The 24,969-nt window shown below is 35.8% G+C and overlaps 1 protein-coding gene and 1 non-coding gene across 5 annotated transcripts in view; both read right to left on the bottom strand.

Moving 5' to 3' along the window:
• Nucleotides 1-24,969, bottom strand: part of Mgat4c (MGAT4 family member C) — a 651,962-nt gene that overhangs the window by 318,111 nt on the left and 308,882 nt on the right. The gene's annotated exons all lie outside the window — the stretch shown is intronic.
• Nucleotides 1,625-1,733, bottom strand: LOC128120120 (U6 spliceosomal RNA). The gene has a single exon (XR_008221770.1). It is a non-coding gene; the product is annotated as a U6 spliceosomal RNA (small nuclear RNA).

The following is a 24,969-nucleotide window of genomic DNA, read 5'->3' as shown; positions in this document are numbered from 1 at the left end:
TGTGTTCCCGTGTGTGTGTGTGTGTGTGTGTGTGTGTGTGTGTGTGTGTGTGTGTGTGTGTGCACACATGGCAGATTGAGTCCATCTTCACATGTTATTCTCTTCAGGTATCCTTCCCTTTTGTTTTTGAGACAAAAATCACTAGCATGAGGTTCCCCCATTTGCTGTTCTGCCTGGCCAACAACACTTATCAGAGATCTTCCTGCCTCTTCCTCTCCAATGCAAATTTTCATGGTTTTCACATGGGTTCTGGGCTTCTAACAGGTTCTCTTTTTTTCGTGGCAAGCAATATATATCCTACCTTTATTTCAGTAGCTACTCACCCTTCATACCCTTTATGTCTACATAATCAATACTGTACTTGGAGTAGACTCTGTAATCTCTAGGCGAAAGACACTTCCTACCTCCTTTGGTTATCATCTTAATCTATGTGCTAAAACAAAAAACGCCCAAGACTGGGTGATTTACGAATAAAGATTTATTTCTTATGGATTCTGTAAAAGCACTGGCTGTTTCCAGTGTCTGGTAAGGCCTGCCCTTGTCTTCCCTGATGTCTCATTCTGTTGGAGTTGAGAAGCTCTTCACATAGCTAAAGATGGAAGAGCTGAAGACTCTCACCACTGCTAGAAGCCTATTTTATAAGGGCCCATTTTACAAGAGAGCAATTGCATTCTAGTTAAGGCTCTATTAAAGGCCCCACCTTTAAATAACACTATTTTGGCAATACCAGAATACTGAAAGGAATATGTTCAATTCCCAGCAACATGGAGTTGGTTATCTCCTTCCTAGAGAGTATGAAAGATAACATGTCACATGGGTTCCTATGATTATTAATTGTTTTATTGCCAGGACTATTTTCCACAAGAGCAGAGGACCTGTTGATTTTTACATTGCACTATATTTCCAGTATCTTATCCACAATAAACATTTGATGAATATACAATATATGAATTGGCAGGAGACCATGCAATCACACTGTGTGCATAAGAAAATGTCAGTAAAAACTATTGATTAAAATTGCCAAAGAAAGATTGTTGTAGATAAAAGTTAATTACACATAATGTGTCTTCATATCCACGTTTGTTAAGTTAGAGTCATAATGCAAAAATATAAAAGTAATAATACATTAAATAATTAAATTATGTCATGATAAGAAGTCAAAGAATGACTAGGTGACTTGTGATCAACACTTATTTTCTTGTTGCTTAGCCATTTTGAGCTGATGGAATTCAAGACTTTTGACATATTGTTAGGCAAATCTTACATGACCTAGAAATCATGTAGGTCAATAGGCATTGAGATATGTACTTAAAAAACAAGAAATTAAGCAAACAAACAAAAATCCCAGTCCTGTTAATACTGACCACTAACATCTGTTAAATACAATAGGAAATATCTTTGAAAGTGAATCTGTGAAATATAGAGGCAGATCTATTTTATCATGTCAAACAACATATTAACATGTTAGTGAGATACTACAGAAATAAAAAGATCTTTCACTTCCCTATGAAAAATATCCCTTCTTAATTGTTAAACTATAAAATAAATATTTTTTTTTCCTTTTCAAATAAGACTTTATTTTAGAAACATTTTGGAATCATAATTTGTATTACACACTTTCTTTAAATTTATACATAAATGCTTCATGAATTTGTGAGTCATCCTTGAGCAGGGGCCATGCTAATCTTCTCTGTATCATTCCAATTTTATTATATATGCTAGGCCCTCTGCATACGGGAGACAGTTGTGTAGCTTAATCTGTCTGAGGGGTCCCTGGCAGTCGCATCAGGTTCTATCCCTGATGCTTGAACTGACTTTACCTATGGTAGGATGCCTTGCTCAGTCTTGATGCAGCAGGAAGGTGCTTGGTCCTGCCTCAACTTTGAAGATTCCCCATGGCAGGCCTTCCTCTTTTGGCAGGGGGTGGGGGAGGCTGGAGGGGAGCAGGAGAAGAGATGAGAGGGGATCGGCGATTGGTATGCAAAAATGAATAAAAAATTAAATAAAAAATTTATACATAAAATTCTGAATAAGAAGACTACCAATTAGAATTGAATTTACAGTAGGAAGCATCAAGCCCAGGCTATTATATCACCATCAATAGACTGATGAGACACTGATATTTCAGCCTTCTCCCCTAACTATCCTCTTTCAAATCTTTGAAAGAAAGCCTCATTCTGTCAAACTTTGATGTTAAAATCTACTGAAGTTACTAAGGGGGCTCCTTTCCTTTCTCTCTCTCCTTTCTGTTCTGAATGGTTTGTTTATGTCTGTATACTTTCTGGTGACTGAATGCCTGCTGTTTGCCTTGCCACTCCAAACAATGCACTCACATAGGGATGACCTACATAGGGAGATCTGAATCATTTCTTCATCCTACCTCTTTAATCTTCCTAACAGTAGTTTTAAAATGAAAACATAATACTCTGCCACAATAAGGATGGCAGATTCTCACATTTAGCCTTATTCCACCCTGGAGTGTAGAATGATATTTGAATTTCAAAGGGAATTTCCCCAGGAAAGTCAAGTAGTTCAGGCTGAAAAGTAAACAAAGGAAACATATAAGGACAGTTTGGACACTCTTAATAAACCTGAAAGAAAAATGTGGTGTTCAAAGAATCAGGCATGGACAATAATTGGAAACGAAGTCATTTTTATATTTGCGCTTAGTTTTCACCTGCCCCCAGGGACCCTTTTGTCAGAAGAGAATGTTGTTTGAAAGAAGTAAAGCATCCAAGAAGAGAATACTTCTTTACTGTATGGCAGTTTTGCTAATCCACAAAATAAGAGTGTTCCTAGGGCAAAAAGAAAAAGAAACTGATTTCTAAAAAAAATCAACATTTTTTATTATTTTACCAAACAAATGTTGAACAATACAGTTAAATACTATGTTCTCTTTTTAGATAATTTATTCTAATTGCACCACAAATATGAACAGGTTATATTAGTTGTACCTGGTCATAGAGACCATACAAATGATGTTTTAAAATACTCAATTTGAAGGCCAACAGTGCTTATTTTAATATTAAACAGCCATCTAATTCTCCCAGTCTCTGTCTCTTTCTCTCTGGTTCCTCTCCCTCTCCTCGCTCTTTCCCTTATCAAATAGATTAAATAAGATACTCTCAGAGAAGACTGCTATTCATTGGGTTAATTATTTGTTATTTTTGACCCCTAGCACTGGAATCTAACCTCAGTTTATCTTGTGACTATTTATGTACATCTGTACTTTAACTCATATACATCTATTAAAGTCTCCTCATTAACAATGGTAATGAATCACTGAAGAGATACTCTATTATGTATGGATGATAGCATCATATTTTCATTATAAAATTTAAGGTGAAATTATTTCAGACACATAAATGTCACTAACATGTGCCATCTTTTTAACACAATAAAGTTTTAAGTAAATATTAAAAATGTCATACAACAGAGCTTTGACTGACCTTTAATTTCTTAAGATATTTGAAAGTTACACTTGATTTATTTGGCTTCTTATGGATTATTATTACTTTATATAATCATATTACCTAGAGAAGGTTATATTTTGTAAATTTTCTAAGTTAATCTCAAATTCTATTCATGAAGCATGCTCATTCATTATTTTTATTCTAAGAGCTGAGATGTGAAAAATATGCTACTTGTCAATTGCTATTCAAAAACAGACTACCATATTGTGCATTTCTTCTACTGAAATTGATAATCATCAATTTGTTTATTCAGTAACCTGTTGGGAAATATCATTGATAGAGAATCATAAATTGATGGAATTGTCACTTGAAATGGTTTATTTTCTCTCATTGGAAGGTAATAATTTTTGCATTATGCATGAAACATTTTAAAAGCACCATTAAGTCAAGATTACTTACAATATGTCTTGTACCTGATCATCTAATCCAGAGTTTAATTAAAAAACTATGGACTCTAGGAAACACTGTGATGCCTTCCACCTCTGTGCTTAATAAGTAGACTTAGGCTCCATGATCCATTGGCACAAGCCTCACTTGACTCATTTCTAAGAGACTTCAAGGCCCCTACTTGTGTCCCTAGCTGCCAATATCATTGTGAGATGTTTTCAGACCTAAATACTTTTCACCTCACACCTCACATCATTACAGTCTATTTCTATATCTGGCAGAAAGTATCACTTACGTTTAAATTTGTGGATTGTTTCTTGAGATGAGATATCTTACAAAGACCAAAGAAAATTCCCAAGGAAACCTGAAGTGTGGCCTTCATGTTTCCAAGTCAGCAAACACTGGTATTTTTGTTATTAACAATATATTTAATTTGGGAAGGGTGTTATCTTTCAAATTAGCAAAGCTTTCTGGGGGCTAGGAATGCAGCTCAGTTGTAAGAGTACTTGCAAGCATGCACAAAGCCATGTGTTTTCAGAATCCCTTTCACAATTCTTCATTTCAGCTTCACAAACTAATGCTAAGGGATTTATGGTGGCTTAGTGTGGGTAGTCCTTGGTTAAAAACAATACTTCTAAACTATTCTTCCTTCCTTCCTTCCTTCCTTCCTTCCTTCCTTCCTTCCTTTCTCTTTCTTCCTTTCCTTCTTTCTTCTTTCTTTCTTTCCTTCTTTCCTTCTTTCCTTCTTTCCTTCTTTCTTTCTTTCTTTCTTTCTTTCTTTCTTTCTTTCTTTCTTTCTTTCTTTCTTTCTTTCTTTCTTTCTTTCTTTCTTTCTCTCTCTCCTTCTTTTTTCTTTCTTTTGGTGATGTCTAAATCCAAAGGACGCTCTGTCATTTAATGGGGATGCTTTTATATATGGTTAGTTACAAACTGGGTCAAATTTGCCTAAAAATCCTTACAGGATTTCATCTAAAATATAAGAACTCTGAAAGACATGGCAACTAAAATTATCAATATGCTTTCCACTTATAATTTCCTAACTTTTATAAATTATCCGTAGAGACAAGCCACAGATACTTATAATAGGTAGAGAAAATTTTTTAATGAAAAATATATCTATAAAAGCATTCAATAAAGAATTACATGTTGCCCAAAGTATAATTAATGAAGAAGAGAGAATGGTGGATACATGACTCAGTTATAGCAACTTAAGTGAAAATCTAAAGTTAAAATTAAATGACACATAACCCTATCATACTAATATGATTATTTTCAGTGAGATAATATGGAAATGCAGTTTACAAGGCAATATTAGACACTCTAAAGATGCATATGGGTTCGCTCTATAATTTTATTTCTGGTAATTAATCTTAAGGGATTATATCAGATGAAGAATTCAATTTTATTCACTGATGCATTCATTTTAATATTAATATTAATGACAAATTTGTTCAATGATTTATTTCAGTTAAAGAACTAAATTATTTGTGCAATTGTTTGGGGGTGTGTGAAAAATATCTATACATGAGTCCTATCATGAAATAATGTGCCTCTTCTGCTCTTAGAAAAATTGTTTTCTTCTTGTTAAAATGAATTTATTTACTTGTTTGTTTGTTTGTTCAATTATGTATAATTTTGTCTATTTTATCTCTGAGTTCTTCCCATAAAAATGTATAATTAGGCTCTTGACAAAATTTTATTCAATAATATTGATTACATCTTAGAGAAACATTGAAATAGTAAAAGAAGCAATGCAAACAATGAGATAAATAGATGCTTGCCTTCTAACAATATATTCCTTTGGTAACATGGAGGGGGTAGGTAATCACTTCAACAGAATATCAAAATAATTTCACAGAAGAATGGACAAATAGACATCTTTTTATCTACCACTATCTATCTAATCTCTCTCTCTTTTTCTCTGTCTACCTACATATTTATCTCTATCATCCATCTATCTATCTATCTATCTATCTATCTATCTATCTATCTATCTATCTACCTATCTATCTGATATTCATATAGATAGATATAGATATAGATATTGATATAGATATAGGCAGATATATGGGCGAGAGAGCCTGAAACCTTAGGTCAGTCCTCTGAGAAAATATTTCCAGCAAGAAATAAAATTTATCCTGAGTCTTGTAGGATTAATGAGACTCCACTAGGTACTCGTTCCCTGGGTCTAGTGTTAATTACTACAAGAAGTAAGGAAGCCAAATACACTAATTATTCCTTTCTCCCTTCCTGCTCTCCTCTCCTTTCTCCTAATATCTTGTCTTATGGTCACCAAGACTTGCTTCTAGCTTTGTGTGCGGAGGAGCAAAGGCTTTAGCTCAGCCCTGTTCCTCACATGCTGCCTTCCATTCCCACCCTGCTCTCTCTAGTATTTTGCCATCTCTCTCTTAGGTTTTTATAATTACCTCATTCCAGGACAATCAGTCTTCCATATTGCTGCTAGAAGCCTCTTTCTAGAAGATAAAACTGATCTTATTATTCCCTTGCTTAAATTTTTAAAAAAAAAATAATAAAAATAAAACAACAGAAGCATTCCACAATCTCCCATTGCCTTCGGGGAGAATTCTAAGACATCATGTCTGTCAACTAGCACACGGCTCACCGGGTGACACTGACCTGCCTACTTTGTTCTCTTCTTGCTTTTCCCCTCTTCCTCAAAGTATTATTATTATTTATTAATGTGTCCTTGTTTGCAAAGCCTCTATCTACTCCACAGGCAGAAAGAGTTGAGTTCTCAGATTACAGTCATTTTTTTCCTTGCACTTAGGCACAGCTTTCACTTTTGAGTGCAAATATACAAAGCTAGACATTGTATTTCATTCACCTCTTGTTCCTCGATATGTGCATCAACTCCTGGCTTATTATTTTCCACGTTGAAAGTACATTATAAAATGAGATAGATAATAAATTGACTGATGATTGTAAACAGACCCAGAAGAGAAATGTTAGCAAATCATAAAGTACTCATTGGAAATCAAAATTTTTAACTACATGTTTATATTACATATCCAATGTGTGCCTTTGGGTCCTTTAAAGTTAATTAAGATTTTTTTCAAGTCCATTAGAAGATGTTAGTACACATATTTATCAAAATATACTGTTCAGAAATAAAATTTTATGTATAGTAACCTTATTATAAAACTTATACAAAGTGTCAATAGGGTTTAAATCAGAGTAAGGCATGTTTACATAGCTAACCTTTGCTCTTTTGAATTCTGAATATATCAGTTCATGTGTTTTATTATTTTCAATAAGACATTAAAACACTCCAGGGTACATTTTATTGTTGCATTTATTCATGCCTGGGGTACATTATGAGCTGCAAACCCAAAGGCTAAGTGCTTTAACTGCCCAAATCATGTATTAGTGGATCAATAAAACATACCCTGGAGTATCTTAATCCTGTAATATGTCTCCTACTTTTTATTAAAAGGGAAAAAGTGATTAATCTAGAGAAAGCTAATATTTAAGAATCATGTCAGTCTTCTCTTTCTTATTTCACACAGGGCATAGAGGGAAACAGTGGCCCTTTCTTGTGGGAGGTGTGCACAGAAATGACAAATGACTCAGTTCATCAAATTCAAGTGTTTCTTCTTTACAAAACTTCTACAAAAAGACCACATCAGGCCATACAAAGGTTTAAGTATTTAGATTTGGTAATTCATTATGCCATTGTAATCCAAAATACAGGATTTAGACAATCGGAGGGTTGGCTTACGTTAAATTTGTCTTACAGCCTGTTCCTTACCATAGGACTTTGCATTCCATCTCAATTGCATGCACCGGCCACACTATTTTAGTGTGACTTCTCCCTTTACACTGTGTTTAACAGTAGTGTTTTCCCACTGCCACCAGATTTGGCACACTCAGCCTGTTGACTGGCACATTGTAGATGCCCAACTATATAAAGAGCCAATGGGTCACATTATATAAGTATCAGTTCTGTTCTGGAAACTCTGAAGGTTTCAATAAACCAGCTATGTAAGTGTTTACAATTCATGTATCCAATGTATAATTATATTTACCTATGAATAACCAATTATAATAAAAAGCGCAAAAGAAAATAACTTTAATAAAGTTTAATGTTAACGCTTTCTTCAGATAACATTTTATTTAGCTTTCATGGGAACACGAAAAGCAAATTGTGACTATGCTCTCACAGATGATAAATCTGTGAGGCTCCAAGATATTGCCTGCAGTGTTCATGCTAATAATGGTGCATTGTGATGAAGGAGGAATCACATTTAGAATATATAGGATCACAACTTCTTCTTTATTTTCATTGTGATACCTTGTGGGGGGCCATCACACTCCCACATTTCCCCAGAGTACTCTTGCGTAGAAGCAGTAGGAAATATTGGATAGAAGAATAGAGGGAAGAGAAAAAGATAGAAAATACAAGATAGCCTCCAGAGGGCCTGGATTCTAATCCATAGGGCCCTGAAAGTCTCTGCCAAAGGGTTTTTACAGGAATGCCAAGGGGTGGAGCAAAAGACCTCCCCACAGTACAGCCAAGTGCAGACCATCTCAGACATCTGGTACTCAGGCTCATGGTCCAATCATCTTCTTTATACAGACCTGCTGGGTAAAGTCACTAGGAAACCTAAATGGGCTTCAAAAATATTTCAATAATAATATAAGAGCATTAAACTATGGTTAACAAAATTGATAGTTTTCATCATTTACAATTCAGTTTGGGATTGTCTCTGTCAAGAACATTCATCAAGGTTGTGTTAATGCTATTGACCATAAACCTGAGATTAAATCAAACTGCAACTACACCATCCTTGTAACAATGTTAGCCAAGAAGTCTTATTTTTTCATTCAAATCTACAAAATAATTTTTAGAAAACTAAGTTAATAAAATACACTGCATAGAAACAAATGTTTCCAATTCATTATTTTACTAATTACTATTTTAAAAACATCTTAAGTTATATAGATAACTTATAAGAATAGATCATTTATTAATTTATTTTTGTAAATTTTTTAAAATGACCACATATTAATATATTACATTTTTACCTTAGTATGATCATAGATGCATCTTTAAAATATATTTAGTAATTCTTTCAGAATATATTTTGATCATATTTATCTGACACTTCAATCTCTTCCTCTGCCTTTCATTTCAGTTCCGACCAGCTTTGTGTATTAATGTCTTTTAAACCCATTAAGTGGTGCTTGGCAATCCACTGGAGCATATTGAAGTTATGAGGGGCTATATCCATAAAAAAAGCTAACTCTTCTTATCCTGAAAGCTATCAATTTCCTTTAATAGCTCTTCAGCTAGGGGTGTTTTTTTTTTTTTTTTTTTTCCTATATCAAACTCCATGCTGAAATTTGTCTGGCTTGAGAATCCGCAGTTCTTATACATGTTGTCATAGTTCCCATGCATTCATACATGTGACTACCATGTTGCTTCTAGAAAACACTGTTCCCTTACAGTCCCCCACTACCTCTGGCACTAAATCTTCTAAAGTAATCCCTGAACATTAGGAAGGTTGTATGATACAGATGTCCCACTTCGAGCTGAGCATTCTATAGTCACATTCTCTGTATCCTTTAATCATCATCTACTGCAAAACAATGCTTCTTTATGAGATTTGAGAGATGGGCTAATATATGAATAATGATGACAAGTCATTAGGAGTCAGTTTAATCAATGTCCTTTTAGCAAAGTAATGGACAGTAGGGGGTGGGGGGTCTATGATCTGTCTAGCCATAGATTCTTGGTTCCCAAAACTATGTCATGAATAGGTTTTATCTTATGAAGGAAGTCTGAAAGACAATCAGAAAATGATGGTGACTCCCAAGACATTCATTCTGGTATGAAAATAGTGGGCATATTGGGTATATTTGGCAGTCAGGTTATTATTGTAGATTGTACGATTAACACCTGGATAAGATTGATGTTAGTTTTATTTCCCTGACAGCGTGCATAGCACTTCCCAGAAATGTGAAAGCCAACAAATAGGAAGAATATTTATACATCATGTAAAGACTTAGATATTAATCACAAATAGTATTAAAAATAGAGGTTAAGAAAGAATAATCCTGAGACAACTGCTGTAATAAAAACAACTATCACTAAAGTATTGTTATTTATCACAAAACCAATAGGTGCAAGAAGACTGACTTTTCAGTAATTACAAGGGTGCCATATTCACTGATGAATTTATACAACAATAGCAATAGCAGTCTTTATCATTTACAAAACAAACAAAACAAAATCTTAAAATCGGTAATCAATATAGTAAATTTGGTCTTCTGGACATTACCTTCCTTACAGATGTCTTATAAAGTGTAGATAATTTATTTCATTTTATAATTTAGGGGTGAATATTATTTAATATTATGGTGTTTTTAAAGCAGATATTCAAGAAGTCATTTCTATATCCTCAGATGTATTTCTTCTTGGCCTGTGCCTTTGTGCAGAGTGGAGGACACCTCTTGGTTTTAAGAAAAAGTTTTCTGTTAATTGTGCATCTGCTGAAGGCCTATTACAAATGCCATATGGGAAAAAATAACAGGGTAGCAAAAGCAATTCTTTACAATGAAGAAACTTAATGAGGACAATAAAGGAGGGGAAGTGCGACAAAAGAGATGTCTTGATGGGGGGTGGCATTTCAGGGTTACAAAGATTCAGGGTTACAAAGAAGCCTGGTGCCAGGGAAACTCCCAGGAATCCACAAGGAGGACCCCAGTTAAGACTCCTAGCAATAGTGGTGAGGGTGCCTGAACTGACCTTTAAAAGAAAAAAAAAAGAATAAAGTGTAATAAAAAAACAAATGCTGATATCATTTATGGAGGTTAAGATAATAACATTAATTTGGTAAATTCGGCACAGATAAGGTATGATCCTCTCATATACTGAGACATTACTAGGTATCACTAACTTTATGAACAAATAATGTTTACGATATGATAACTCATGGGGGAAAGTCATTAAAAAATAATGCTAGAAACTGTAATCCACTTCCATTGTATGCATTGTCCTATGTATAGAACACTCTACTGCCAAGATTAGTTAGCTACTGTGTTTAAAATACAGTCTTCTAATTTTCACCTCGCTCAAATGGAATGGGGAAATATGAGGCTGGCTCATTAAAGACAACATTTCAAGTCTCTGTTTCAGGCAGCTTTGCATACAGAGGTGTAGAAATAGGGAAAGGAAAAAAAAAAACAGGACTTTCAAATATTCAATCTGAGATATAACAGAGAGAGAGATGGAGACTCTATGAATGAAAGCTGCATTGTGCCATGACAGAGTAGTCAGAAAATGGAATTCAGATTACCTAGAACATAGGCAAAGGCAAACAGAACATAGGCAAAGGCAAACAGAAAGGAAATTTTGAATGGATATAGTGCCAGTTGATATTGGGCTGACTATAAGTTGGACTTTATAGTCCATGTTTTTCTTTAAAACTGTTTGCAAACGTTCATTTATTTATTTATTTATTTAGATAGATAGTGTGTGTGTGTGTGTGTGTGTGTGTTTGATCACATGCCAGGTTGTGCACATACCAGACTTGAGTGTGGACATCGGAGGACAGCTGGTAGGAGTCATTTCTCTCCCTTCCACCATTTCATAACTCATGTCACCAGGCTTTGCTTGGAGTGGCCTTTACTTGCTGAGTCACCTCACAGGTTCACCCCTGCATACACCCTTTATTTTTTTTTTTTTTACTTCTAAGTTAACAGGGTGAATATCTGTTTCCTAATGTTTCAAATATTTCCCCCAGGAAAAGGAAATTGCATGTATGGGCAGAACTAACTATTTAGTGATTTTCACTAAACTAGAATATATCTTACTGGAAAAGTTAGCAAATGAGACTATGTGTGTATCTGTTATTAGAATTTCAATGTTCAAAATTTTAATTCTATCAGGTAAGCTAAATCGTACCAAGTTAGCAGTAACCCCACATATGTAAGCACTGAAGTGCAAGGATATGATTAGAAACAAGTGATGTCTAATACTTCAAAGTGATAATAAATGCTGGCCTATTGAAAAATGTTGAAAACAGTGAAGATATTCATTATTGTGCCTTCTATTAAATTTCTACATAAAAAATAAAAGTTAGGTTGCATTTCAGAAGTTTATAAAGTGATATGAGACAATAAAAATACACGTCTGTATCACATTTTCTTTTCCCTCTAAATACGCAAGTGAATAGTTACACTTCAAGGAAAACAAAATATTTTATGTATATAGTCATATAATCTTTGAGTTATTGCTGTGGGATGGTCTGTATGTCAAATGTGTTGCTGATTGGTCAATGAATAAATCACTGATTGGCAGTGGCCAGGCAGGAAGTATAGGCGGGACTAACAGGGAGGAGAATTGAGAGAACAGGAAGCTGGGTGGGAGAGACACTGCCAGCCGCCATCAGGATAAGGAAGATGTAAAGTACCGGTAAGCCACAAGCCACGTGGCAAGGTATAGATTAATAGAAATGGATTAATTTAAGCTGTAAGAACAGTTAGCAAGAAGCCTGCCACGGCCATACAGTTTGTAACCAATATAAGTCTCTGTGTTTACTTGATCGAGTTTGAGCGGCTTGGGACTGGCAGGTGAGAGAGATTTGTCCTGACTGTGGGCCAGGCAGGAAAACTCTAGCAACAGTTATAATATAAAGACACTTCTGTGCATTGTCCTTTTTTTTTCCGGAGCTGAGGACCAAACCCAGGGCCTTGCTTAGCTTGCTAGCTAAGTGCTCTACCACTGAGCTAAATCCCCAACCCCTCTGTGCATTGTCATATTTCCCTGCATCTAGAACATTGATCAAAATATAATAAAGATAATACTGGTAGAATGAGTAAAAATGAATAAGGAATCCCTCATTTTCAAGCAAATAGTATAAATACAAACAAAAAGTATGGTGTGAGACAACTGAAGACCATTCAAATATTATGTGAGCATCACCATTATCTACCTAAAGAATTGTTTTCAGATTTCCAGTTTTAAGTTTCATATCCATTAAACAACAATTCCCTTTATTTCTCTCACCATGACGCTGCATTTCCATCATTCCTTCTTCTCTTCCCTTCCTCCCTCCCATTCTGGTCCTCTCCTTACTTTCCCTCTGCTTTGTCTTTCTCTTCTCTTCTATTCTTGGACAAGGATAACATTTTTATCCTTAAATGAACAAAGGATCCTCTTGCCTTAGTCTCCCATCATGGCTCCCTGCTTTCTGTCTCTATAAATAGGATAACCTCAAACTTGCAGAGATCTGCCTGTGTCTGCCTCCAGAGAGATGGGATTAATGAAAAGTGTCACCAGGTCATGATACCACTTTCTTATATACATTTTTGGTTGTTCACTTGGGATTGAATAATCTATGGTGAGCTTATCCCTGGAAAAAACTGAATCATTCCCTCAGCAGCCATATATTGCTTGTAGTTCTTCTTCTAAAAGTATGGACTTGTGATTTTCTTCTCTCCATGCTGGAATATAAACAACTGTTGTCAATGTTCAGGACTTGACATACTGGTTCTCAGTGTGTTACAGCATTTTTACTCTGTTCACTTCTATGACATTCCCCAGTCTTTAGGTTTAAGGATGAGATATGGATGCATCATTTGGGTCTGGGAACTCCTCAAGCAGTTGTTCTTTGCATTTTAACAGTTTTGACTTTCTATAATAGTCTCTGTCTGCTGAAAAAAATATTCTTGATGAAAGTTTCACTTATCTGTGGGTATAAGGATAAATATTTTGAATGTAGATAGAAATTTTACTTCTTTATGAACGTCACGGTAATAGGTTCTCCTACAGGGTCTATGACCTAATCAGCCATGGGAGATGGCTAAGTTTGCAATACCAGGCTTGGATTCATTCATGTTGAGTAGGCCATAAGTCCAATTATGTTGTTCTTGGTTTGTTCCAGGACAAGAGTGTCACTGTTGCACCTTTGGGCCTCCCTTGCCATTCCAGACAGTGTTTTAGTTCATAGCCTTTAGAGACAGGTAGTGCTACTCACTGCATTTGTCCCTTGGCTGCTTGCATAGCACCTTCTGATACATGAGAGCTAATTATCAGGAAGGCTGCTTCCAGGTTAATTCAAGCTGGATCCCTCCAAGTCCTACATCCAGGTGTCCAACAATAAGACCTTACCTTCAGCTTCTGGGAGGCAACCAAAGCCAATGACAACATCGGTACTATTTTGAGAGTTTCATGGACTCACCTGTCCAGCAACTCAAGAGAGGTTTCTCATTTGTGGCATTGGGGTTTCTTTCAGATAATCTGTGGCCCTTTGGGGAAGCATTATCACCCTAATATAACTTCATCCCTGCCCTGTCTCTCTCTCTCTCTCTCTCTCTCTCTCTCTCTCTCTCTCTCTCTCTCTCTCTCTCTCTCTCTCTCTCTCTCTCTCTCTCCCCTCCCTCCCTCTCTCTCTCTCTCTCTCTCTCTCTCTCTCTCTCTCTCTCTCTCTCTCTGTATGTGTGCATGTGGGTGTGTGGGTGTGTGTGTGTATTTACAGACACCAGTTTTCCAAGTATATGTATATATGATACAAATACATTGATATTTATTATGTAGGTATTTTAAATAAGCATAAGGTAACGTGTTCCTCTATGGCCTTTCAAGCATCTTTAGTGTTATTTATCCTTCCTACCTCTTTCTCCCTTTTTATTCCCCCTCCTTTCCTTTCCTCCTTCATAGCATCTGTATCCTTCTATCTCTGTTTCACTAGCTCATTCTCTCTCCCTACCTCATAGGCTCTTTCTGCAGTCCTGCAAGTTACATACTCATAGTTCACTTTCAAAATCTATTTCTTTAAAACGTTTTCTTTTGAAAATTCTAAGTTATCAACTTAATACAATTCTGATCAAGTTTCCTGTACATAATTTATCATATTCATTCATAGTCACTCCTAATTTTATACAAATCAGCTTTAATATATACATTATGTTATGATTATTATATATTTTATGTCACATGCCAGGCACTGTAATGACTTTATGTCTCCTCTCTAAACTCCATCAGATACAATGTAATAATAGTTGAATGAATTCATTTCTGTCTTGAATTTCCAAGTGATCTTCAGCCCACAGCAATGACAATATATTGACTTCTTACTTGTTATTCCTTGTCCCTCAGAGATAATGAATATATACATGTGACCCTAATGCTCTTTGAATCCTCTTATTTCTTATTAGATCTATTTAAATATAGTTAGAAATATATGCCCCTGAGTCTGCATATCATGTATATGTGATGTGAGTGCTAATTGTAGCTATCTAGGATTAAAAGTGAAATATTTATAAAAATGTCATGTTGATGTTGCTCTATAAGAAACTATGAAGAAACTTAGACTATGGTTGTTTATATTTTTTGTATTTGTATTTATAAACAATTTCATAAGCTACACTTAAAAAAACGGCTCTGAGATAAAGTGGAGTAAAGATCTATTTAATCAATATTCACTGACATTGTTTGTAAATGTTGTCAGTTGGTTGTTTTATCTAGAATGTGCAATAAAGTGGGAAAATATTAAGTTAATAGATTCAATAACAAGCCCATTATTGCTTGAGCTGTACTGAGACTTGTGCAGCACTAAAGATCATAGCTGAGCAACAGAAGGAGAGAAAAGTAGATCATCCATTTGCTAGAGCACTTAATGATATTTTATTGCATTATTTATCAAATGCTGTGGATGTTATTTGTAGCTGCAAGCTTGACCTCAGCTAATCATAATTTGATAAATGTACATAGCAAAAGCTCTGTGACAAAATGCCCTATTGTTTCATGAAGCAGGAACATGAGATGGTATTGTGAAATTCAATGTGGTTTGCAGATATTAATGCTGAGACATTTATGCACAAGATAGAATTGATGTTTATAGTCCAGACACGGCTGCTGAAATGTCATTCTCCTTCATATATAAATATTCAAGCTGTCTGTCTTAGATGATTCCTACAAAGCAGTCTTCTAAATGCATCAGGAGGACTATAATGATGATATATTATTAATATGTTAGCATTCACGTTCTCTCAGAATAATAAGAAACATCAGAAGCCTTTTACAATGTTATTTAGGAGTTTATATAAACTTAGATTTGAATACATCTATATATGTATTTTTTTGGAGAGAAAATTTAAATGTGGTTACAAAAAGCAATGCATAATATATACATATTAATTTTAATATCTTTATCAAAAAGAAAATGAACCTTGCTTTCTAACATGAGAACGAAGACTTTATTTTGTTTGTTTTTGAAAGATTTGGAATGAGAAGTTGACTCCTTAAGGTTATTCTCTTCCTAAGTAAAACACTATGGGTAACAAAGAAGTAAAATTTTAAAACAGTAATGTAACTTTATTGCACACTACAGCCATCCAACAATCGGGTGCCGTAATTTACACAATTTATTAGAGAAGATTGAAACAAAAGAAGAAGTGTCTCAAAAGTTATTTCTACTGATTTTGTGAATGAAACCTGCTGATGAATAACCACTTTGGATTCATTTCTAGGTAAAGATTTATTTTTTTTTCCTGTAGTATGATACCATTGTAAATTAAAAACCACAACTGGTATACGAGTGCCGAGTTGTCACATTCAACAACTGATTATATATAATACTGAGCTATTTGCAACCCAGATAGCTTCAAAATTATGCTCCACATGAATATTGGGTGAAGAATTAACTACCATATACAAAATCTTAGATTTATCTCCTCTCTCTTTCGGAATGCAGGATATGTCAGCATATCAATATGTTTGGTAGCTGCCATGTGAACTGATTTGGCCACATCAAAGTTCATGAAAGTATACAGCTTACATGAAATGTGAGTTTTGAGGGAGGTTACCCACTGAAAGAGCATGCGTTCTTTGCAGCTTTATGTTCACATCAGCTCCAAACAGGATTCACAATACAGACTCACACCCCACTGAATGTCTAGAACCTAGTCCATGTGACCCACAGCTTATACTATTTAACTCCTGAAGGTCAACGAATATCAGTAAGTGAAACTCTGCTTAACTAGAAAAGCTGACAGTTCTATCACAAGCAGAAGAGTTGAAAGTCGTTAGTTGTCCAAAATTACTAGTCTATAACTCACAAAAAATATTTCTCACATGTCTTACTGGAACACTATAGTTTGAAAACTATGATATATCTTTCTCCAACCCTACAAATAAGAAATATTTGTTTAAATTTGTGTGTGTGTATGTGTGTGTGTGTGTGTGTGTGTGTGTGTGTGTGTGTGTGTGTGTGTGTGAGAGAGAGAGAGAGAGAGAGAGAGAGAGAGAGAGAGAGAGAGAGAGAGAGAGAGAGAGAGAGAGAGGAGGATTATATGCATATATGTACATGCTTGCAGAGACAAGTGGACAATATCATGTATCTTTCTTCATCAAGCTGCACCTTGTTTTAATAGACAAGGTATCCCATTGAACTGATGCTTGCTGTCTTGGTTATACTGTCTGGTCACTGGGTCCTGGAATCTGCCTTTTCTAATCTCCATGGTGCTGGGTTACTGGTGTGTGCCAATGTGTCCAGTCTTTGACTTGATGCTAGAGACCTCAAGTCAGATTTTCAAGGTTACATAATAAGTACTTTTCCTACTGAATCATCTCCCCATCTCTAAGACATGTTTATATATTATTAAATATCAGAGTGAAAAAATCAGTTTATTTTCCTATTGTATAAAATATAATTAAACACAAATATGGAAAGTATTTTTTGGAAAATAGTAAGTAATAACATAAATACCATTTTTACTATTTTAAATTCATTTAAGTTTTCTAGACAATATAATTTGTTGAACATATCAATATACTATATATATATATAAACAAATGTAAGTTCACATCTATATAGAAATGTAAATCACATCTATGAAAAATAGTTAACATTTAAAATGCTGGTTTTGACATCAAATTTGAATCACTGGGTAATAATGATTTCTAAAAAAATATTTAGTGACAAGAGCTTACAAAATGTACTTTATTTTTTAATAAACTAAGGAATATGTGGAACCCATTCTATAACTTTGTATTTTTAGTTAGATATCAGCGTTAGAATTTTATTTGAGAAATTGTAGCTCAGAAGGATTGATATTAAGTCAAAGGGACAGATTTCAAAAGCTAGGCCAAAACTTGATCTCATCTCTTCTGACTATGATTCCTATACTACTCCAGCATTCAATTCTAGAAAGATTTTTGAATTTTGAATAAATATCTCACTTTGAAAAGAAGCTAAAATGTCACTGAATATGAGGACATTGAATATCACTTCTTTCCTACTTTGTTTGATGGAGTATTCAAAATTTATATTCCCTTGAATATCCCTGATAACAACACTACTTTAAAATAATCTTGAGTTTTTAAATAGTCATTGCAAAATATAAAAATCAAGTTGAAGAGCAAGACATAACTGTACTTAAAACATATATCGATTCAGAGAAAGAAATTCAACAAATGAGAGAACTCTAGGAATTCAGAATTTGACAATAAAGCATGTTCTCCTGCATAGTAAATCCAATGTATGGAATATAAGATCTCTGTACCACAAAGATTTTTAACTGTTAGGAGATAATGACAATGTAAGAAGACATTGAATGTATAGTATAACAAAAGATTAATACATAAAGGGATATGCTAGCTGCATTAGAAAACAGGGAACACTGATTTCTAGAAGAAATGGATGGGTGCATCCTCCTACTCAAGTAGCTGATTAGGCCTAGCTCGACTGTCATTCAGTGATTCTTAATATAAATATGTAATAAATACCTGTCATTCATGAAAAGGCTGTGGAGAAGTGTTGGTTTGAGGTTTTTTTTTTTTTTTTTTTTTTGCAATACAATTCAGTTCTACATATCAGCCACGGATTCCCTTGTTCTCCCCCCCTCCCCCTCTCACCTTCCCCCCAGCACACCCCCATTCCCACATCCTCCAGGGCAAAGCCTCCCTCAAGGACTGAGATCAACCTGGTAGACTCAGTCCAGGTAGGTCCAGTCCCCTCCTCCCAGGCCGAGCCAAGCGACCCTGCATAGGCCCCAGGTTTCAAACAGCCAACTCATGCAATGAGCACAGGACCCGGTCCCACTGCCTGGATGCCTCCCAAACAGATCAAGCCAATCAACTGTCTTAACCATTCAGAGGGCCTGATCCAGTTGGGGACCCCTCAGCCATTGGTTCATAGTTCATGTGTTTCCATTTGTTTGGCTATTTGTCCCTGTGCTTTATCTAACCTTGCTCTCAACAATTCTCACTCATATAAACCCTCCTCTTTCTCGCTAATTGGACTCCCAGAGCGCCACCCTGGGCCTAGCCATGGATCTCTGCATCCAGATCCCTCAGTCTTTGAATGGGGTTTCTAGTATGACAATTAGGGTGTTTGGCCATCCCATCACCAGAGTAGGTCAGTTCGGACTGTCTCTCGACCATTGTCAGCAGTCTGTTGTGGGGGTATCTTTGTGGATTTCTGTGGGCCTCTCTAGCACTTTGCTTCTTCCTATTCTCATGTGGTCTCCATTTACCATGGTCTCCTATTCCTTGTTCTCCCTCTCTGTTCTTAATCCAGCTGGGCTATAGAACTAAACAGAGAATTCTCAACAGAGGAAACTCAAATGGCTGAAAGACATTTAAGGAATTGCTCAACATCCCTAATCATCAGGGAAATACAAATCAAAACAACTCTGAGATACCACCTTACGCCTGTCAGAATGGCTAAGATCAAAAACACTGAAGACCCCTTATGCTGGAGAGGATGTGGAGCTAGGGGAACTCTCCTCCACTGCTGTTGGGAACACAAGCTTGTATAACCACTTTGGAAATCAATATGGTGCTTTCTTAGAAAATTGGGAATCAATCCCCCCCAAAATCCAGCTATACCACTCTTGGGCATATACCCAAGGAATGCTCAATCATACCACAAGAGCACTTGTTCAGCTATGCTCATATCAGCATTGTTTGTAATAGCCAGAACATGGAAACAACCTAGATGCCCTTCAACTGAAGAATGGATAAACAAAATGTGGTACATATACACAATGGAATACTACTCAGCAGAGAAAAACAATGACATCATGAGGTTTGCAGGCAAATGGATGGATCTAGAAAAAATCATCCTGAGTGAGGTAACCCAGACTCAGAAAGACAAACTTGGTATGTACTCACTCATAGGAGGATACTAGATGTGGAACAAGGATGACTGGACTGCTACTCACATCACCAGGGAGGCTACCTGGAAAAGAGAACCCCAAGAAAGACACGGGGATCGCCCAATGATGGAGAAATGAAAGAGATCTACATGAACAGCCTGGACATGAGTGGGGGTAATGAAGGGCGAGGGTCGAGGGAAAGAGAGCTTGGGGGAGCGGGAGATCCCAGCTGGTTTGAGTTTTAAGTTGTATTATGTATTAACAGTACATACAAAGTTACACAATTTCTTAATTATTTTCCCACTAATAATAAAGTGAAGGGAACAACCCTGATATCCTCATAACATTATAATTAATGATAATGTGGTAACGACTAAATAGTGGTAACTTTCTATGCATATTGAGAATAACATGAAGCACTGAGTGGTGATTAGTGGGTAAAGCAAGATAAACAGTATAGTCTTATGGGAGAAGACCACTGAATCAGTTTCACTGAGTTTATACCTACTCCAGAAGCCTAAGCAGCATGAGGCTTAAGACTATCTAAAGGCACTTCTTAATTATTAGAGAACAGTGGGATATTGCCTTTAGAGTGACATTTACCTGACCTCTGAAAGATGAATGGAAGTGAGATAAAAGTACTTTATGCTTAGGGAATAAAGTTGTTCCATGGAGTTCACACATTTATGTAGTAAACATTTAATTAACAAATATATGAATGAAAACTATAGGTGAATATGTAAAGATAAGTTTTATAGAAAATAAATCTTAAATCTGCTTAAGATAAATGTTGGAAAAAATTCATTGTTGAAAAAAAGTTTGAATGATAATACAGGAATTTCCACATTAAGGCACATAGATCCTTTAGATTTTTTTTACAGAGTTATACTAATATTATGAGGGTTATTAAACTATAATAAACAGAAAAAAACTGTCAAAGTATTTATATATACACATACACATATAAAGCCTGGGTCCATTTTTAAGGTAAAGCAGCACCTTTTTTTACAGATTTTTGAAAACTATTGCTCCAATTACTTATTTAACCTTTCTTTTCACATGCAGTAAATGTGCCTTACATTTACTTGCTATATATGTTTGAAACAATATTACATTATATCTAAGTGCTTGGTTGCTCTCACTTACTTTTGGAGATCCCTCAGTGAAAATCTTGGGAAGTTGCAGAAATCTAAATTGTTCTTCTGTATTATATAAATTGTGTAACTTCTCAATTACAGTTTATCCTATTCACAAGACCCAATGTAAAAATTAAAAGTAAAAGAATTGTTGGTGTTTTCATTTGAAGCAAAATATAGCTTCTTGCAACCTAAAACCCATCATTTCAGAAATCAGAACATTGAAGTTTGGTGGCATGAAACTATTTGTGCAATAAAACAAACTCAAGGAACTGATGTATTGACTATAGCCTTGTTAGTGACAAGGTATATGAACAAACAGATAAAGTAATTAGCTCATTCCCTTACAGAAGTATTACTGACTCTGCTCATCTCCTCAAGGCCAGTCTATGCTTCCCCTTGATTTGGAAAATAAGTGACTTTATTCTCTGGGCAACATGCCCAGAATCAGTGTTTAATCACTGACTCTCAGTGGTTGGCAGCGCTGATTCTCCAGAATGTACAGAGTGATGTTGGGTGTCATGGTGATTAGCCACAGGCATTTTAGTTTCCAGGGATTAGATACAGTCCTGGTCTATAATAGGTTTCCTCATCCAAAATGTCAACACTGCCAGTTGGAAACACTGGTTTCTCTAATCCTGGCAAGCTTCTTCCATGTTGCTAGGAATTAGCAAAGAGGGTGAATATGTTACCTTGCTAATGCCAATAAAACATGAAATATAGTCTATAGTGGACTTCAGTGACTTTCCTTGTGTGGCTAGAAGGAAAGACTAAAGGTAACTTGAAGAAAGCACATGTGCACTACCATCCTTTCCTTCTTGTTTCACGCATTTTTCTGAGAGGAGAAGATGCGGGCTGTGAAGAGAAGCAGCCAAGTGATGAGGAAGGCAAAATAATGGGGAACTCAACAGGATGACCAAGAAGGATGCCTCACTGAACTAGTGTGGGGAAGGAGCACCTTAGTAGTTCTCAACTAATAAATAATGAATAGCCATACGAGTGAATTCTGTTTCTTGGGCAATCTGATAATAGCTTTATGATATATGTTAATAATCATGTTATTTATCTTCAATAAATTTGGAAGTACACATTGTGAACACACTTTGGCTCTGCCTTAGGTACTTTTTTATAGTCATGAAAAAAAACACCTTGACTGAGGAAACTTATGAAAGAAAGCCTTTAATTTGGGTTTTACTGATCCAGAAAGTTAAGAGTCCATGACCATCATGTCAGGGAGCACAGCAGCAGGTAGTAACTCATGGCACAGGAGCAGTATTTTAGAGGATGCATCTTGAGACACAACCAACCACCAGGCAAAGAGCAAAAGCTAACTGGAATGGGAGTCTTTTGAACCTCAAAGCTTACCCTCAGTTACACACCTCCTTCAAAAAGACTACACCTTCTAATCCTTTCTAAACAGTTCCACCCAGTGGGACTCTGCATTCACATACATGGGTGTATGGGACCGGGGGAGTATTCTCAATCAAACCATCTTGGGTTCTATTATGCAATTTAAAGTTAATGTTTTTCTTAAGGAGTTAGATGGGGTACAGAAAACTGTCTTAAGAGTGTTCTCGCCAGGCGGTGGTGGTGCACGCCTTTAATTCCAGCACTCGGGAGGCAGAGGCAGGCGGATCTCTGTGAGTTCGAGGCCAGCCTGGACTACCAAGTGAGTTCCAGGAAAGTCGCAAAGCTACACAGAGAAACCCTGTCTCGAAAAACCAAAAAAAAAAAAAAAAAGAGTATTCTCAGTTGAACTTAAATATTATTAAAATATTGCTCAATTATGTTTATTGTTGGTGAATACTTTTTGTGCACTAAAATATAAAGGTTTTGTCTGTATTTGAGTGAGTGTACATGTGTGCATATATGTGAATGTGTCATGTTTCTTACATGTACATTTTTGTGGGCATGTATGGGAATATGTAGGTACCTGTTGAGGCCAATTGTTATCAACTAATTAGTCTTTCTCTAATACTTGTCATCTTAATTAAGACAGAGTCTCTCAATGAACCTGGTGCTAGATAATTGGTGAATGTTTGTCCAGCAAATCCTTGGAATCAGCCTCTCTGTCCTTAGTTCTAGGTTACAGGGGTACACACACCATCTTTTGCATAGGTGCTTGTGAACCAAACTCAAATCCTCATACTTACATATGAAGCAATTACTCGCTGAGAGATCTCCCCAAATCAAACTAGTTAACAGGCAGTAAAATAAAGACTGTTTGTGAGTCCTCTTCTTTTCACTTTTCTAAGTGTACTCTTTTCAAAAACCTAGTTGTAAGAGCATGCCTTTAATCCCTGCACACAGGAGGCAGAGGCAGGTGAAACTCTGTTAGTTCCATGCTAGCCTGGCCTGCACAGTGAGTTCCAGGACAGGCTCCAAAGCTACACAAAGAAACCGTGTCTCGAAAAAACAAAAGACAAAACAACCCCCCCCCCCAAAAAAAAAAGGAATTTTCTTTGACCAATAAATAGAGACATTAAGTAATTTAGTAAAGTTAGTAATGTTAAAAGGATGGAGGTTATAAATGAGTTTCAGAAAGCAGATGCTCTTACCACTTTGGGTGATAAAATTTTGTGATTTCAGTTCTAACCAGTTTACTTCTAATATGTTAAAAAATGATTCTAAGTTTTAAAATGAGAAATGAATAAACCATCGGGTGCATTATTCAACAGAGAGGATTTGGCATACTGAAAATATTTTGTTACTGTGATATATATCCTGGTTTGTTTATCTTTCTAATTTATATAAACATAAGTAAAAACATTTTAATACTTAAGCTAATGTATATTCAGCTTCCATTTAAAAAATATAAATAAGCCTAGAAAAATGGAAACAACGACTGGTACCTGTGAATTGAGATCACCTAAAAATTAGAGGAAATTGAGCTGAATTTAATCTTAGATATAGGTTTCGTAATTATATTCTTGGTTAAATCCACCAGTAAAATGAGTGCTGTGTTATGCACCACCAACCCAAGTAGGTTTTGTTGTGCATTGCTGAACTCTTAGATTTTGAAAGTGCAGTGGCCTTTTGGATTTATAATTCAGTGCACAGCAATTATAATAACAGAGCATATTCTTGATTTTCTTCCATTTGAAATCAAAAGTGTTTTAAAGCAAGTATACCTGAAACAGTCACATCATCGGGTCCTGTCTGGGATCTCTGTTGGTCTTTCATGGCTAGACTTCCTGTTCTTTCCCCTAATTTGGATACAAGGTCTCATTGTGCTGCCCAGGACCTCCTCAAACTCACCACCCCGAGCTTTCTTCTTTGTGGTACAAGGGTTATATATGTGTGCCGCTCTGCCCGTATCACCTTTCATTTGGGTGAAGGAAAAGTGTGAACACAAGATGTGGAAGCTTAGGCATTGTACATGTGAAACAGGCACCCTAACACTGAGTCACAAATACTGCTTTACTTTCCTCACATTCATTTTTGAGACATGGTCTCACTATGGAGTCCTTGATTGCCTAGAACTCACTATTTCAGACTTTTCTCTGTCACGAAGAGTTCCCTGCCTCTGCCTTCTCAGTGCTGGGATTAATGGCATGCTTTACCACATCTAGCCAACCTTCAATTTTTAATAAGTACACAGTAGGTATTGTTTACAGGAACTCATCAGCTTTCTCTGTTTAAACTTTTTCAAACTGTAGCTTAAATATCATACTTGAACTACCAAAATCTACATATTTCAAAACGTTACTTTACACCAGTGGTTCCCAAACTTCCTAATATTGAGACCCTTTAATAGAGTTCTCATGTTGTGGTGCCCTCCAACTATTAAATTATTTTTGTTGCTACTGCATAACTGTAATTTTGTTACTGTTATGAATCATAATGTA

This window comes from Peromyscus californicus, unplaced genomic scaffold (assembly GCF_007827085.1).
Source record: "Peromyscus californicus insignis strain IS unplaced genomic scaffold, ASM782708v3 Scaffold_24__1_contigs__length_46423439, whole genome shotgun sequence".
Taxonomy (NCBI): Eukaryota; Metazoa; Chordata; class Mammalia; order Rodentia; family Cricetidae; genus Peromyscus; species Peromyscus californicus.
This window is presented reverse-complemented; position numbering and strand designations above follow the sequence as displayed.